The 18,869-nt window shown below is 44.5% G+C and overlaps 1 pseudogene; it reads left to right on the top strand.

The window, feature by feature from the left end:
- LOC119292520 overlaps window positions 1-15,808 on the top strand; it is a 40,937-nt pseudogene extending 25,129 nt beyond the window's left edge.
- Window positions 15,809-18,869: the final 3,061 nt, after the last annotated feature.

Here is an 18,869-nt window from a genome sequence, read left to right as displayed (position 1 = left end):
TTGGTTACTCTCCGAAAGAGCTCACGAGGTTCTTCATCTTCCTTCATAGCAAACTCATCGGCTTCATCTTGCACCACTTCATAATTGGAGTGTTGAATGCTCGCACTTCTCCGATAGAGAGACACAACACAACGCCACGCGTCTTTGGCCACGGCGTAGGGTCGAAGATGAGGGAGATCTTCGGGGAGAATTGATTCTTAGATGATGAAGAGAGCATTCTCATTGAATTGATTATCCACGGCCTCTCTAGGGGTGAAGTTGCTTGGGTCATGTGGATAGAAACCTTCTTCAATGATTCTCCAAAGATTAGTATTCACATGCTTTAAATGACGCTTGAAGCGATACACCCAAGAATCAAAATCCTCATTTTTCTCAATCTTAGGAGGAGGACCGGCATGATTTAAATGAGTAGAGGGAATCGGTCCACCATAAGTTGGAGGTTCCACATGGGCATAGATGCCGATGCCATTTCTACCACTAGTATAAGGACCCTTTTCACTGTTAGCTTCCCCCTTGTCGGAGGTAGCATCCGTCACCTTGTTAGTGGGATCACCCACTTTCATCGGCGAGGTAGACAGTTTAAGTCCTTCTAGGAATTTAGTAAACATGCTTTCAACCTCGGTCGTCATGGAGTTTTTCAATGTGTCTAAAGCCACATTGAATTCCTCACGAGAGACCGCGGTTCCTCCATCGGCCATAGACGAGGTAGGATTCACACCGGAGTGCTCCTCCACAACGTCTGTGGTGTCAACCATACTCTTCGGACGACAAAGTCCTTAATAAAGAGACGAGACTCTGATACCAATTGAAACGATCGATATAGTTGACTAGAGGGGGGGGGGTGAATAGGCAACTAACAATTTTTAGTCTTTTCTTTACCAATTTAAACTTTGCAACAAAGTAGGATGTCTAGATATGCAACTACGTGAGCAACCTATATGATGCAATAACAACTAGCACATAAGCAAGCAAGGGATACAACACAAATAAGCTTGCACAAGTAAAGTCACAAGATAACCAAGAGTGGACCCGGTGGAGACGAGGATGTGTTACCGAAGTTCCTTCCTTTTAAGGGGAAGTACGTCTCCGTTAGAGAGGTGTGGAGGCACAATGCTCCCCAAGAAGCCACTAGGGCCACCGTATTCTCCTCACGCCCTCACACAATGCGAGATGACGCGATTCCACTATTGGTTCCCTTGAAGGCGGCGACCGAACCTTTACAAACAAGGTTGGGGCAATCTCCAAAACTTAATTGGAGGCTCCCAACGACACCACGAAGCTTCACCACAATGGACTATGGCTCCGAGGTGACCTCAACCGTCTAGGGTGCTCAAACACCCAAGAGTAACAAGATCCGCTAGGGATAAGTGGGGGGAATCAAATTTCTCTTGGTGGAAGTGTAGATCGGGGCCTTTTCAACCAATCCCGAGAAAATCAACAAGTTTGATTGGCTAGGGAGAGAGATCGGGCAAAAATGGAGCTTGGAGCAACAATGGAGCTTTTGGGGGAAGAGGTAGGTCAACTTTGGGGAAGAAGACACCTTTATATAGTGGGGGAAACAATCCAACCGTTACCCCCCAAGCAGCCACGCACAGAGTGGTACTACCGCTTGGGCAGGGTGGTACTACCGCTGAACCAGCGGTTCTACCGTTCCCTCCCGGCGGTACTTCCGCGCACACGAGAATAGCAGGGACCTGGGCCCAGAGCGGTACTACCGCGGAAGTAGGGGCGGTACTACCGCTTGGAGCGGTACTACCGCCACTACTGCCGCTACTAGTGCCGCAAAACCCGACACGAAAAACCGAGGTCTCGAGTCGAGGCGGTAGTAGTCCAGAACCACAACGGTACTACGGCCGAAGACAGCAAGCGGTACTACCGCTTGGGGAGCGGTACTACCGCTTGATGTGCTTCGGTGGTACTACCGCTGAGGACCGCGATACTACCGCTGGGACAGGTCAGGGCAGGCAAGGAGCAGAAAGATAGCTCCAAAGATGCGGAAAGGAACATCGGGTGTGATAAGGATGTGAACGTGTTGATTCCACCCTAGCCTTACCAAAGCGGATCCCCTCTTGATAGTACGGTGACTCCTACGAAACTAGTCCACCAACAGAGAAACGAAGGAGCTACACCATCTTGAATAAAACACCGAGGGGAGGGAATCGTCTCGTGCCAAAGGATGAATCTCTGAAAAACTCAACGCACACGATTAGTCCGCAAAAGCATTGTCATCAATCACCAAAACACCTTGGGGATAAATATGCCCTTACAATCATCAACCATCCTCAATCACCAATTTCATGATGCTCACCACCGTGCATGAGTAATTCTATCGTAGGCTTGCTGGATGGTTATGGGTTGGATGAGATTTACCATGTAATCAATTTAGTTTTGTTAGGGTTTGATCCCTAGTATCCACTATGTTCTGAGATTGATGTTGCTATGACTTTGCTATGCTTAATGCTTGTCACTAGGGCATGAGTGCCATGATTTCTAATCTGAACCTATTATGTTTTCATGAATATATGTGTTTTCTTGATCCTATCTTGCAAGTGTATAGTCACCTATTATGTGTTATGATCCGACAACCCCGAAGTGACAATAATCGGGATACTTCTCGGTGATGACCATAGTTTGAGGAGTTCATGTATTCACTATGTGCTATTGCTTTGTTCCGGTTCTCTATTAAAAGGAGGCCTTAATACCCCTTAGTTTCCACTAGGACCCCACTGCCACGGGAGGGTACGACAAAAGATGTCATGCAAGTTCTTTTCCGTAAGCACGTATGACTATATACAGAATACATGCCTACATTATATTGATGAATTGGAGCTAGTTTTGTGTCACCCTATGTTATAGCTATTACATGAGGAATCACATCCGACATAATTATCCATCACTGATCCAATGCTTATGAGCTTTTCACATCTTGTGCTCCGCTTATTTACTTTTCCGTTGCTACTATTACAGTTACTACAAAACTATTATCTTTACTTCTGCCACAGTTACCATTACTATCATACTACTTTGCTAGTAAATACTTTGCTGCAGATATTAAGTTATCCAGGTGTGGTTGAATTGATAACTCAACTGCTAATACTCAATAATATTCTTTGGCTCCCCTTGTGTCGAATCAATAAATTTGGGTTGACTACTCTACCCTCGAAAGCTGTTGTGATCCCCTACACTTGTGGGTTATCAAGACTAATTTCTGGCGCCGTTGCCGGGGAGCATAGCTCTATTCTTTGGTCACTTGAGATTTATATCTGCTGATCATTATGAAGAACTTGAAAGACGAAAGAACCAAGATTTTTCCCTCAACTACGAGGGGAGGTAAGGAACTGCCATCTAGCTCTGCACTAGATTCTCCTTCTGTTATGAGTAAGTTTGCGACACCTAAACCTGCTACTGCTATGAATTCTGATATGTCGCATGTTATTGATGATGCCACTTCTGCTATGCATGATACTTATGATGAAACTACTTCTGTGCATGATACTACTGTGCCATTAGGTGAATTTCTTGATGAACAACTTGCTAGGGTTAGAGAGAATGAAATTATTGAAGATGCTATTATTGATGATTGTGATGATGAAAGTTCTCCCCCTGATTATGAATTACCTATTGTTCCTGAGGGTTATGTTATGAATTAGGAAGCTGCTAAAGCTATCTTTGCTTGTAAAGATAGATATGATCTTAAAAAAATATTAGCTAAATGGAAGCATCAATCTCTTAATGCTAGAATGAAACCTGACCCTGCTTTTGCTACTTCACCTATCTGTGTTACTGATAAGGATTATGAATTCTCTGTTGATCCTGAGATTATTACTTTGGTTGAATCTGATCCTTTTTATGGCCTTGAATCTGAAACTGTTGTGGCACATCTTACCAAGTTGAATGATATAGCCACCCTGTTTACTAATGATGATAAATCTCGCTATTACTATATCCTTAAGATATTTCCATTCTCATTAAAGGGTGATGCTAAGACTTGGTTTAATTTTCTTGCTCCTGGTTGTGTGCGTAGTCCCTAGGATATGATTTATTACTTCTCTGCTAAATATTTCCCTGCTCATAAGAAACAAGCTACCTTGCGGGAAATATATAATTTTGTGCAAATCAAAGAAGAGAGTCTCCCACAAGCTTGGGGGAGGCTTCTTCGATTACTTAATGCTTTGCCTGATCATCCTCTTAAGAAAAATGAAATACTTGATATCTTTTATAATGGACTAACCGATGCTTCCAAGGACTACTTGGATAGTTGTGCTGGTTGTGTTTTCAGGAAAAGAATAGTCGACGAAGCTGAATTACTATTGAATAATATGTTGACTAATGAAAATAATTGGACTCTTCCTGAGCCAATTCCTGAGGCAATTCCTGAACCAATTGAGCCAACTCCTGAGCTTATTCCTAAACCCACTCCGAAGAAGAGAGGTGTTCTATTTCTCTGTCCTGAAGATATGCAAGAGGCAAAGAAATTAATGAAAGAAAAAGGTATAAAAGCTAAAGATGTTAAGAATTTACCACCTATTGAATAAATCCATGGTCTTAATATACCGCTTGTCGAAGAACCACATTGTCTTGATAACCCGACACAGGTAGTAAAGGTAAATTCTCTCTATAGATATGATAAAGTTGAAATTCCCTCTACTAAATTTCATAGCCCATGCTTAGATGAATTTGATGACTTTATGGCTAGACAAGAAAGTTTTAATGCTTATGTTGGTAGATAATTAAAGAATAATGCTTTCGAGATAGGACACGTGAGTGATTATATGGCTAGAGTTAAAGGTGAACTTAAACCCGTTAGCAAATATGCTTCTATGGTTGCTACTCAAGCTGAGCAAGTACTTAAAGCTCAAAATGATTTGCTTGATGAATTAGATAATAAACCTAATTTTGCCGTTAGAGTGGCTACTAGAACTGGTAGAATGACTCAGGAACCTTTGTATCCTGAAGGCCACCCTAAGAGAATCGAGGAAGATTCTCAGAGAAACAATTTAGAGGCACCTAGTTCTTCTAAAAAGAAGAAAAAGAAAAACGATAGGACTTTGCATGCTTCTAGTGAACCCGTTGTAGAAACACCTGAGAATCCCAATGATATCTCTGTTTCTGATGCTGAAACACAATCAGGTGATGAACATGAACCTAGTGATAATGTTAATGATAATGTTCATGTTGATGCTCAACCTAGCAAAAATAATGAAGTAGAAGTTGAACCTGTTGTTGATCTTGATAACCCACAATCAAAGAATCAATGTTATGATAAGAGAGATTTTGTTGCTAGGAAGCACGGTAGAGAAAGAGAACCATGGGTTCAGAAACCCATGCCCTTTCCTCCTAAACCATCCAAGACAAAGGATGACGAGGATGTTGAGCGCTTTGCTGAAATGATTAGACCTATCTTCTGACGTATGCGCTTAACTGATATGCTTAAAGTAAATCCTTATGCTCAAAGCTCCATTCACAAAACTGCTTTGGGAGATTGTTGCTTGGTATGTGAATCCTCCATTGGTCCGATTAGTTTTTGTTCTAGTGCTTTATTCATTGCAAATTTTGCTGCATAGGTGACCCTGTTCTTGAGCTTGCATGTTAAATTTATGAGGTCCCAAGTAATTTTAATGCATGATATAGGCTCTAGGCACTTGTAGGAGTAGTTGCTATCAATCTTGTTTAGTTTTATTCACTTTTATTTTGAAGTTACTAAAAATTTCAAAAAAATTCAGAAAATGTTAAGGAGATTTTTGATGGGCTCTTCTAGCCAAGGCTCCCAGGAAAAACAAGCTAAAGAGAAGGAAAAGGCCAAGTATAATCTCCCTCGCATAGTGGAAGTACGGCCGTGTGAATGGCCATGCGATAATTTCTTGAGAGAAGCTGGAATTTAGGAAGATTTTTATTCTTTGATCGGGAATGCAGGTCTCACCGATTTCCTCCACGACCGGATCGATCAGTATCTCTTACTCACCAATACTTTCGTGCAAAACTTTTATTATTATCCTAAGAAGTCACCGCCTTCAGTATCATTTCATTTATACGATGAATTTAGGGAAATGTCTTTACGTAATTTTTGCGCGGTATGTAGGATACCCTTTGAGGGAAAATTAGAGAACCACATCGTAAGATGTGGATGGCTTTGTTAACACTATCACTGTAGGGGATCCAAAGAAGGGTTCCGATGCGAGAATCTCTAGCATACACTTTCCTGTTTTACGCTACTTTGCTATATTTGCTAGTAGATGCTTGATTGGTTGTGGAAATAGTGGAAACTTCAATGTTCTAGATATTATTATTCTTCACCATGCCTTGTTTAGAGATAATATTTTTAGTATGGGTGTCGTCATTGCTAAACGACTAAGCCTAAATCGTACAAAAGGCCCCATCTTTGGACGTATCTATGATGCACGTCTTGCTAGAAATTTTGAGATACCTATTAGGCACCATGAGAAAGAGGAGATAAAACTGCCTCCTAACATTTTAGATTACAAGAGCATGGTAGCACATGAGTTCATTGTTGACAACAAAGATAAGATGCTCCTGTATAAGCTGAGATTTAATAAGAAACACAATTAGACTATTATTTTGCCTGCGCCTCTGTTGTTTGATTTGATTGCAGATAATTTTCTTGTCACGCCGGAAGCAGTGTATGCTCATCGAGGCCAAGCATCCACTCCAGAACCTGAGCCTGAGCCGGAACCTGCACTGGATCCTTACCAAGCATCATCTTACCAGTGGGATCTGGAGGAGACGGCCAGCTAGTGGTATCCTGATTACACCCCTCAGTACACCGGGGAGAGTAGACATGGTCTGTGGCATTAGACCAACTTAGGCCAAAAGACCAAGCTTGGGGGAGTATGTATTTCTCACCGACTTTATATTCATGTTCACACACTATTCTAGTCGTCGGTGCTCATACTCTTTCATTGTATTATCTATGCTAGTTTAATTTTCTTTTTCTAGTTTTCTTATTGTGTGCTTGATAAACCTTAAGAAAAACCAAAAATTAGTTAGTTTAATTTCCATGCTTGTAGTAGAATTAAAATGAAAACCCAAAAAGATTTCTCCTTCTTCTTCTTACTTGTTGGGAGCTTTCCCGTGTAAATAGTTTTATTTTCTTTTCTTTCCTTTGGGGGTCGAGAGTAGAAGACCCTATTGAAAATGTTTAGTGGCTCTCATATGCATGATTGTTTATTTAACTTAGAGCCCATATTACTTTGTCTTCTCTCTTGAGTTGAATACTTGCAGATTCCAGCTTAGTCCAATGCACGTGCACTATTATTATTATACACATCGTTCGGTCGTGCAAGTGAAAGGCAATAATGACGATATATGATGGACTGGTTGAGATGAGAAAAGCTGGTATGAACTCGACCTCTCTTGTTTTTGTAAATATGATGAGTTCATCGTTCCTGATTCAGCTTATTATGAAGTAACCATATTTGCAATGACATTTAGAGATTATAGTTGCTTGTGCCATGCTTGATTAGCTATGAGTTATAATGGTTTTACCTTGCGTGCCAATATGCTATTAGAATGATTATGATGTGGTATGATGGGATGGTATCCTCCTTTGAATAAATTGAGTGACTCGACTTGGCACATGTTCACACATGTAGTTGAAACAAATCAACATAGCCTTCATGATATTTATCTTCATGGTGGATTATATCCTACTCATGTTTATACTCGGTGTAATTAATTTTAATGCATGTTCATGACTGTTGTCGCTCTCTTAGTTGGTCGCTTCCCAGTCTTTTGCTAGCATTCACCTGTACTAAGCGAGAATACTGCTTGTGCATCCAAACTCCTTAAACCCCAAAGTTATTCCATATGAGTCCACCATACCTTCCTATATGCGGTATCTACCTGCCGTTCCAAGTAAATTTGTATGTGCCAAACTCCAAACCTTCAAATGAATTTTGTTTTGTATGCTCTAGCAGCTCATGTTTCAACTAGGGCTGCCTATATCATCCATGCTAGGTGGGTTATTCTCAAGAGGAGTGGACTCTGCTCCTCATTCACGAGAAAGGGCCGGTAATGGGGTTGCCCAGTCCCATGATCCAAAAAGATCAAAGCAAATCAATATAATTAAACAAAACTCCCCCAGGGCTGTTGTTAGTTGGAGGCACTCGTTATTTCGAGAAAGCCATGGATTGATGCTTGTTGGTGGTGGGGGAGTATAAACTTTTACCATTATGTTTGGGAACTGCCTATAATGCATGTAGTATGGAAGATACAACCATCTCATAGTTGTTGCGTTGACAGTGAAAGTATGCCGCTCAAAATGTCATTCAATCTCTATTTTAAAATCGAGCTCTGGCACCTATACAAATCCCTGCTTCCCTCTGCGAAGGGCCTATCTATTTACGTTTATGTTGAGTCATCACCTTCTTATTAAAGAGCACCCGCTGGAGAGCACACTGTCATTTGCATTAATTATTATTGGTTTATATTGTGTATGACTTGACTGGATCTCTTTTACCATGAATTACAATGTTTAGTCGGTCCTTGATCTTTAAAGGTGCTCTGCACTTATGTTTTGCGGTCTCAGAAAGGGCTAGCGAGATACCATTTTGTTATATCATGTTATGATTGTTTTGAGAAAGTGTTGTCATCCGAGTTTTATTATTATGTCTCGCTAGCTGATTATGCCATTGTTATGAGTAATTGTGAGACCTAAGTGTTATTGTGAGTATGGTTAGTTCATAATATTTGCTGAAACCTGAATGCTGGCTTTGCATGTTTACAACAACAAGAGCAAACAGAGTTTGTAAAAGTTTTTCTTTATCACTTTCAGTTTATCAACTGAATTGCTTGAGTACAAGCAAAGGTTTAAGCTTGGGGGAGTTGATACGTCTCCAACATATCTACTTTTCCAAACACTTTTGCCCTTGTTTTGGACTCTAATTTGCATGATTTGAATGAAACTAACCCGGACACACGCTTTTTTCAGCAGAACTGCCATGATGTTGTTTTATGTGTAGAAAACAAAAGTTCTCGGAATGTCCTGAAAATCCACGGAGGCAAGTTTCGGAAAATATAAAAAATACTGGCGAAAGAATCAAGACCAGGGGGCCCACACCCTATCCATGAGGGTGGGGGCGCACCCACCCCCCTGGGCGCGCCCCCTTGTCTCGTGGGCCCTCTGAGGCTCCGCCGACCTCAACTCCAACTTCATATATTCCGTATCGCGGAGAAAAAAATCAAAGAGAAAGTTTCATCGCGTTTTACAATACGGAGCCGCTGCCAAGCCCTAATCTCTCTCGAGAGGGCTGATCTGGAGTCCGTTCAGGACTCTGAGGAGGGGGATTCGTCGTCGTCATCATCATCAACCATCCACCATCACCAATTTCATGATGCTCACCGCCGTGCGCAAGTAATTCCATCGTAGGCTTGCTGGACGGTGATGGTTGGATGAGATTTACCATGTAATCAAGTTATTTTTGTTAGGGTTTGATCCCTAGTATCCACTATGTTCTGAGATTGATGTTGCTATGACTTTGCTATGCTTAATGCTTGTCACTAGGGCCCGAGTGCCATGATTTCTAATCTGAACCTATTATGTTTTCATGAATATATGTGTGTTCTTGATCCTTCTTGCAAGTCTATAGTCACCTATTATGTGTTATGATCCAACAACCCCGAAGTGACAATAATCGGGATACTTCTCGGTGATGACCATAGTTTGAGGAGTTCGTGTATTCACTATGTGCTAATGCTTTGTTCCGGTTCTCTATTAAAAGAAGGCCTTAATATCCCTTAGTTTCCACTAGGACCCCGCTGCCACGCGAGGGTAGGACAAAAGATGCCATGCAAGTTCTTTTCCATAAGCACGTATGACTATATACGGAATACATGCCTACATTATATTGATGAATTGGAGCTAGTTCTGTGTCACCCTATGTTATAGCTATTACATGAGAAATCGCATCCGACATAATTATCCATCACTGATCCAATGACTACGAGCTTTTCACATCTTGTGCTTCACTTATTTACTTTTCCATTGCTACTGTTACAGTTACTACAAAACTATTATCTTTACTTTTTCCACTATTACCATTACTATCATACTACTTTGCTACTAAATACTTTGCTGCAGATATTAAGTTATCCAGGTGTGGTTGAATTGACAACTCAATTGCTAATACTCAATAATAATCTTTGGCTCCCCTTGTGTCGAATCAATAATTTTGGGTTGAATACTCTACCCTTGAAAGCTGTTGCGATCCCCTACACTTGTGGGTTATCAGCAGCCCGTGGGCGAGCCAGCCGATCAGCATGTCGCCTTGGTGGCGTTCCTCTGTCGCCTTGTCGGCATGGTGCCTGTCATGCTACGACGGCTCGTGCTGTGTCCGGTGGCCCTCATTCCGATAGATTGTTCGTGGATCTGGTGGTTGGAGCTGCTAAGTGGCAGCTGGTAGCCTCCATGAGGTGTGGTCGGATATGACGGTTTGCTGTGTGCTCCTTGGTCGTCAGGCTAGTACGTGGTGGTGGTGGTTGGTTGGCTTGTCCCTGCCGGTGTGAGCCGATGTGCAGCTGAGGTTGTGTCAGGAGCTGATACGTCTCCAACGTATCTATAATTTTTTATTGTTCCATGCTATTATATTACCCGTTTTGGATGTTTATGGGCTTTACTCTACACTTTTATATCATTTTTGGGACTAACCTACTAATCGGAGGCCCAGCCCGAATTGCTGTTTTTTTGCCTATTTCAGTGTTTCGAAGGAAAGGAATATCAAAAGGAGTCCAAACGGAATGAAACCTTCGGGAGCGATCTTTTTGGAAAAAACGCAATCCAGGAGACTTGGAGTGGGCATCAACAAGTAACCGAGGCGGCCACGAGGGTGCCCGGCGCGCCCTAGGGGGGCAGGCGCGCCCCCATCCTCGTGGGCCCCTCGTGGCTCCCCTGACCTACCTCCTTCGTCTGTATATATCTACATACCCCGAAAACATCCAGGAGCACCACGAAAAACTATTTCCATAGACGCAACCTTCTGTATCCACGAGATCCCATCTTGGAGCCTTTGTCGGTGCTCTGCCGGAGGGGGAATCGACCACGGAGGGCCTCTACATCATCCCCAAGGCCTCTCCGATGAGTTGTGAGTAGTTTACCACAGACCTTCGGGTCCATAGTTATTAGCTAGATGGCTTCTTCTCTATCTTTGAATCTCAATACCAAGTTCTCCTCGATCTTCTTGGAGATCTATTCGATGTAACTCTTTTTGTGGTTTGTTTGTCGAGATCCGATGAATTGTGGGTTTATGATCAAGATTATCTATGAGAAATAGTTGAATCTTCTCTGAATTCTTTTATGTTCAAGATTATGATCAAGATTATCTTTGCAGGTCTCTTCGAATTATCAGTTTGGTTTGGCCTACTAGATTGATCTTTCTTGCAATGGGAGAAGTGCTTAGATTTGGGTTCAATCTTGCGGTGTCCTTTCCCAGTGACAGCAGGGGCAGCAAGGCACGTATTGTATTGTTTCCATCGAGGATAAAAAGATGGGGTTTATATCATATTGCTTGAGTTTATCCCTCTACATCATGTCATCTTTCTTAATGAGTTACTCTGTTCTTCATGAACTTAATACTCTAGATGCAGGCAGGAGTCGGTCGATGTGTGGAGTAATAGTAGTAGATGCATAATCATTTTGATCTACTTGTCACGGACGTGATGCCTATATACATGATCATGCCTAGAAAATCTCATAACTATGCACTTTTCTATCAATTGCTCGACAGTAATTTGTTCACCCACCATAATACTTATGCTATCTTGAGAGAAGCCACTAGTGAAACCTATGGCCCCCGGTCTATCTTTTATCATATAAGTTTCCCATCTACTTTTATTCGCATCTTTACTCTCCAATCTATATAATAAAAATACCAAAAATATTTATCTTATCATATTATCTCTATCAGATCTCACTTTTGCAAGTTACTGTGAAAGGATTGACAATCCCTTTATCGCGTTGGTTGCGAGGTTCTTGTTTGTTTGTGTAGGTGCGTGGAACTTTTGAGGAGCGTCCTACTAGATTGATACCTTGGTTCTCAAAAACTCAGGGAAATACTTACGCTAATTTCCTGCATCACCCTTTCCTCTTCAAGGGAAAACTAACGCAATGCTCAAGAGGTAGCAGGAGCTTGGGTGAATACCCTGCCTTGGTTGTGGTCGTGACGAATGATGGCAATGGTTGTGGCCTTCGCTAATCTTCCCGGAGGCATCGCTGCATTGCTGGCATTGCTACCGCACCGCTCCCGCGCGGGTCGTTGCAGATACTGGAGATACCCTTGACCTTGAGTGATTAGACGTTGGCGGCACCTTGGTGTTGTACTTCAATATGGGGGCTTCATCTTTGGAGTTGGGCAATGGTGAGAGAGACTAGTGGAAGGTGTTGTTATTGGTATCAAGGCTTGTGTTATGTGGCAACGATAATGGTGGGTGATGTCGAAGACGTGGCTATGGTTGGGTGGTCGGCCCTTCTCCGGTGTGGCCGCAGAATTGCTCGACTGGCTTGTTGTTATGAATTTGAAGTTGTGGTGGTGGGGTCCTAGTGCCGTACGATGAAGGGCAGCAGGTGGTCCGTTCGATGATATTCAGCGGCGCTAACCATGCCTAGTTCTCCTTCGTAGTTCTCCGTCAAAGTCAAAGTTGTGTTGTCTGGTCACAGGTGGCTGGGTGAGTTTTGGCATGGATCTTCGTTCATCTCCACGTGTCGTCTACAGTGCGGGTTGTGTCAAACAATCGCCTACAGTGAAGTCATAGTCGTTTGCTTAGAGTTTAGATTTGACGATGATGCCTCTAGTGAAGAAATGATGATGATGACGCCACCATACTATCTCGACGAGTGTGTGTGGGACATCTTATATGTGCCGCCTAGCGGTTGCGATGGTTTTCGCTCGATTCTTCGTACAAAAATTGACAACTCGGTTCTTCGTAAAAAAATAGATAAAAGGTCGAAGCCCGGATTTATAAATAAAGCCACCAGGCAGAGTTAAACAAACAAGACAAACAGCATAGTCGACACTTAGAGTATCACTCAACATGAAAGGGCAGAAGAGGTAACGTACATGGCTCCCAGGCCAATACATGGCACGCATGCCGAGGGGACTAAAGACGCCAAACATAGGGCCAACAACACCTAGCTGCCGTCACGGGGTGGAGATAGCGAGATAGCAGAATCCCGAATCTTGGAGATCATCATATCAAGCGCATCCCTATCGCCTCCTTAATCAATAATCTCCACTGCTGCAAGAACATGCAAGTTTTAAATGAGCAATCAGTAGGCTTAGCAGGGAAAACATGCTCAATAGTAAATTTGTTTCTAGTCGTCCATAGAGACCAGCACATCGCAGCAAAGCACACCTAGAAAATTCTCCTCTGGGCCCCAACCAGATTCTTAGACAGGGGACGAAGCTCAGAGAAGGAAGATGGTCTCTAGGCAACATGCAGCCAGGATCTGATACAACACCAAACTAACTTAGCCAGAATGCGGGAGAAGAAAATATGCATAGTGTCTTCTCTCAGCCCACAAAGGGCGCAGCGATCAGACCCTGGCCCATTGCGCTTGCGAATCTGATCACCAGTCGGGAGCCGCCCACGAGAAGCTTGCCACAGAAAGATCTTGATCTTAGGGGGGATACGAGTCCTCCAGATCCACTTAAATTTGGAAGTAGTAGAACCTGAGATAAGTTTACCATAAAGCGATTTCACCGAAAAGCGACCAGAAGATGAATGAGGCCACACCATCAAGTCCTCTTCCGAGACCACCGGGAAAAAGGCAGCAAGACGTTGCCAGTCACCCAACTCTTCAGGGGAAAGAGTACGACGAAGATGGAGATCCCAATTATTGGAAGAGAGCTCAAAGATTGAGATCTCAGGGTCAGGACAGTAGGAAAAAATATTAGGAAAAGCAACAGCCAACGTAGTCGAGCCACACCACCAATTGAGCCAAAATCTAATGGATCTACCATTATGAACGACAACTTGACGAGGCCTTGGAAAATAGGCCTAAGCTTAACAAGGTCTCTCCAGAACTGGGACGCTCCGGAGGCAGGAGCAAACATAGGGCTAGAAGTAGGGAAGTACTTAGCTCTCTTCCAATAATTAACTGGCCAATCTGATCACCATCAAACCGCTGAAGACGAATGCGAACCTCTTCCCACCGCCCAACATCCAACGTTGTGTCGTGCCTCCGCAGCCAGGTGCCAGCCACCACCGGAACAACGCACAAGGCCCATTGGATCTCCCCAGCGACGCTGGGCACCAGGGTCACCAGAGTCCAAAGCCGAACAGACGGCAGGATGCCATGCCACCCTTTCTGCACTTGTTCCGCCGGAGCAGGTCCAACTTAACTGAAACTGTTCTACCAACTTCTGAATGGCAGTGGAACTGAACTAAAGAACCATCGAGTTTGTTGAGGATTGGAGGCAGAATATAGACCGCCACATATTCTCAAGAACACAATGTTATACTGGTTTTAGTATTTTCTAGTCAATTTGTTGTTGCAGTCTTTCCTTTCTCGTTTGGTAAATTACTTCGCTTTGGGGTGGGCCATGTCAACCCAACTTTAGATTTACATTAACCGAAGGTAAACGTTTCGAGCCGAGGCACCGGCGGAACCGTTCGGCCGGCGCGTGACACGCTGGCTTCACATGTCCACACAAAAAACGACCCCGCACGAGACGCGTGTTATTGTGGGCCCGCATGAACCGCTTTTCCCCATGAACCTTATCTCTTTGTTTCCCCTTGTTCCTCTGGCCACACATCGCCGTAGCACTTTTCTTCCACCTCCAGCCTAGAACTTGCTCTTCTCTATGAAAGATGGCGGAGGCGACGAGCGATTGGTGTGGCTGATGCTGCAAGCGAGGCGACTGCCGACGGATTTGGGCGCGAAGGTGCTGCAACCGTTGGGGCGTCAGAGCTGCAGCCACCTCGCCGGAGATGCTACCACCAGTCGCTGGTGGTGCCAAAACCACCTGTTGGTGGAGCTGCATCCATTGGCGTCTGACGATGGTGAGCTGCAACCGTGCAACCGGTGCGGCGTGGCAGTGGCCGCCACATGTCTCTGACCATGGGAGCGCCATAGGTCTCTGACCATGGCACAACTCAAGTTCTTTTTGCTGGAACCATGCCTTTTTTTTTGCTGGAACCAAGTCTAAATTTTGCTACTAGTGTCTTCGGGTTTTGTTGGAACCAACCCCAGATTGTGCTCCCATTTTTGTTTTTGTTGGAACCAGTGTACTAATTTGATACCACCGTCTTCATATTTTGCTGCCATGTTCTTTTGCTGGAACCATTTTGTACCATTTTTTGCTACAACGGTTTTGGATTTTTGCTACTACCGCACAATCATTTGTTACATTCTTTATAATGAGCTTGCCGAACCCCGGTGACTGTGTTGTGCTACAACCGTTGTATTACCAGAGAAGCCCCGAGCTGGAAACAGAAGCTGTTTTTGTTGGAACCGGCAAACACAAAAGCTATAACCGTGGTCGATTTTGCTGCAACCGTGTGTCATTTTTTTGTTACGACCGGTGATGTGTTTTGCGACTATAGGCAATATTTTTTGCTACATCCGTTCAATGTCGTTTTTTTACTGGTGGTTGTTGACCGCGCAATTCCGGCAGTGAGCGTTGACGACGGGCGCGGCGGCGGTGGCGGTGCTACATCCATGGAGCGTCAATGGCAGGAGTTGCAACCGATCTACGACGGAGTTGCAATCAGGTTGAGGGGGAACTGCACGAGGGGGGTTGTGAGGCGCCGGGTGCAAGCCGTAGAGGGGTCGTGGGGCGTCGGGTGCGAGTGGTGAGCGGCGCCCTCGCGGAGCTGCGCACAGAGGTGGACGCGCATGGGCAGAGGGGTGGAGGTGCATGGGCAGAGGGGCGGAAGCGCGCATGCCAAAGGTTGAAGACGACTCAGGGAGGGAGGAGATGCCAGATCGGACGGCTTTTTTAAGTCAAATCGAACGGTTGGGGCTCGACCGGCAGAAAAACTGGGCCGGCGCACCGGCGCCTAACACTGCCCTTAACCGAACGCCAAAGCAACACTGCACACACCACAGCTTCTTTCAGGGTAAGAACTAAGAATGCAACAGATGTTTTGCTCGCGGCCACCACACACTACGGTTCATCATTCAGGATGGTGTTCACAAATCGCAACATCCAGCGGCCACCACACCACCAAGCGTGCTTGTGCCGTGCCGTAAAATACAGAGGACACCCGCCTGGACATCACTTGTTGGATCGGACAATGATCCGAGATCGCTGTGCTACCGATGCTAGGCCCGAAAGCAAGATGCATAGCTCCTCTATCCGTTGTCATACATGCAGTAAAGTAGCCACAAGGGAGATCCTTATACTCGGCAAGACTATGCAGAATCCCGATCACTCTCAATCCCAGAGCGCTATGACCATTTGGAGCGTAATATCATGTCCATTAATCGTACACATTGCGCACTAGTGCTTTGTTATTCACATAAATATTGAGTTTGATATATGTCTCACACTCTATATATTGACACGTATGTGCTTCTCATGGCTACGGAGGGGCCTTCATGGCCCTTTATTTCCGTATAGGTACTATAGTACATAAGACTTGAAGCTTTTTCTTTGTTTAATACATTTATTCCACACTGGTAGCAGGCTAGCATCTTTTTTAAAAAAAAACTTCTGATCTACTCATCTTCAATCATGGCAGTACAACGAACATCAGAAATAATAAAAATTACATCCAGATCCGTAGACCACCTAACGACGACTACAACATTGAAGCGAGCCGAAGGCACGCCGCCGTCATTGCCCCTCCTTTGTCGGAGTCGGGCACACCTTGTTGTAGTAGACAGTCCGAAAGTCGTCATGCTAAGACCCCATAGGACCGGCGCACTAGAACAGCAACCGCTGCCGATGAAGAATAATGTAGATCAAAAGGATCAAAAATGAAGACACACGAACGTAGACAGACAACAACCAGGTCCAAGCAAATTCACCAAGGATGGATCTCGGAGACACACATCCACACGCCCACCAACAATACTCGCAACTTAATAAGGCGCAAGTAGTTTGATACATGTTGTTATATTGATGAAGAATATATCTACTAACTATTGTTAAGTCTAGGGTTCCCCTGCCTCCCACCGGCGCTGCCGTCAGTCCTCCTCGTCTTTGGTGGCCTTAGGGCCACGGCGGCGCAGTGGATCTCGGCCCTTGCCAGTGGGACGGCTCTATTTTCAGTTGTTTCTTCGCATTTTGTTAGGGTTTGTGTCATGCTCATGAAGACGAGATGACGGCGGCTCCCTAAAGATGGAATAAGGTTCTCCCCACCTAACCCCCGTCCGGATGGTGCATCTAGTATTGTCGGTGGGTGTGTGGAGATGTGTCTCCGGCGGATCTGTCCTTGGTGGATTTTCTCAGATCCGGTCGTAGTTCGTCTGTGTTCATGTGTTTCAGGTTGGATCCTTCCGATCTACGCTACTCTTAATCGGCGACGGTTGTTATTCTGATGTGTTGGCCTTATGGGGCCTTAACACGACGACTTCCCGATTGTCTACTACAACAAGTTTTGCACGGCTCCGGCGAGGGAGAGGCAATGACGGCAGCGTGCCTTCGGCTCGCTTTAGTGCTTGTAGTCATCGCTAGGTGATCTACGGATCTTGATGTAATTTTCATTATTTCTGGTTTCATTATTTCTGGTTTCGTCATGATTGAAGATGAATAGATCGAAAGTTTTCTTGAAAAAAATTAAAAAACATATTGTAGGGTAATTAAGAAATGCACCTAGAAGCACATGCTCCCAGGTAAAGGCCAACAGAGTATATAAAAGAGTCCCGAAAAGGTGGTGATAAAGAAAGGGATTTAGAGAATTAATTACACTTTTTTAGAGCTTAAAAGAAAAGCGATCTAAGAACCAGCCAACTTCTTTTTTTTGCGGAAAAACTTCCAATCTATTCACCTTCAATCATGGCAGTACAACGAATACTAGAAATAAAAATTACATCCAGATTCTCAGACCACCTCGCGACGACTACAAGCACCGTAGCGAGCCGAAGGCGCGCCGCCGTCATCGCCCCTCCATCGCCGGAGCCGGGCACAACTTGTTGTAGTAGACAGTCGGGAAGTCGTCGTGCTAAGGCCCCATAGGACCAGCACCCCAGAACAGCAACCGCCACCAATGAAAAATAACGTAGATTGGAAGGATCCAAACCGAAGACACACGAACGTAGACGAACAACGACAAGATCCGAGCAAATCCACCAAAGATAGATCTGCCGGAGACACACCTCCACACGCCCACCAACGATGCTAGACGCACCGCCAGAACGGGGGCTAGGCGGGGAGACCTTTATTCCATCTTCAGGGAGCCGCCGCCGTCTTGTCTTCCTGATTAGGACACAAACCCTAACAAGATTAAAAAAAAGACTAAAAACGGAGTCCTCCCGCCGGCCTTTGCCAGGATCCACCGCGCCTCCATGGCCCTAGGGCCACCGGAGACGAGGCAGACCTGCGCCGGCGCCGGCGAGAGGCACGAACCCTAACTTTCTTTCTTGGAGGAGGAGGAGGAGGAGGAGGAGGAGGAGGAGGCGGAGCCCTGGCTCTGGGTACGTGCGTGAGAACCTCCACAAGCAGTCATTCAGAACCAGCCAACTTCATAGAGCAATACACTTGAATCCAATATTCTGTCACTTCCATCCGTGCACATGCATTAGGAAACAAATTTCAATGTATTCAGGAAGCATATTTCCTTGCAATCGGAAGGAAATTTCTTCACCATTTATTAGGATTTAGGAAGCAAAATGCTCTTAATTTCCATGTGTTGGAAAGAATATATTCATGTAGTATGTGGATTTAGAACAAGGAGAGAGAGAGAGAGAGAGA

This window comes from Triticum dicoccoides, chromosome 4B (genome assembly GCF_002162155.2).
Source record: "Triticum dicoccoides isolate Atlit2015 ecotype Zavitan chromosome 4B, WEW_v2.0, whole genome shotgun sequence".
NCBI lineage: Eukaryota > Viridiplantae > Streptophyta > Magnoliopsida > Poales > Poaceae > Triticum > Triticum dicoccoides.
The sequence above is the reverse complement of the archived record's forward strand: the minus strand, read 5'-3'. Positions and strand labels throughout refer to the sequence as shown.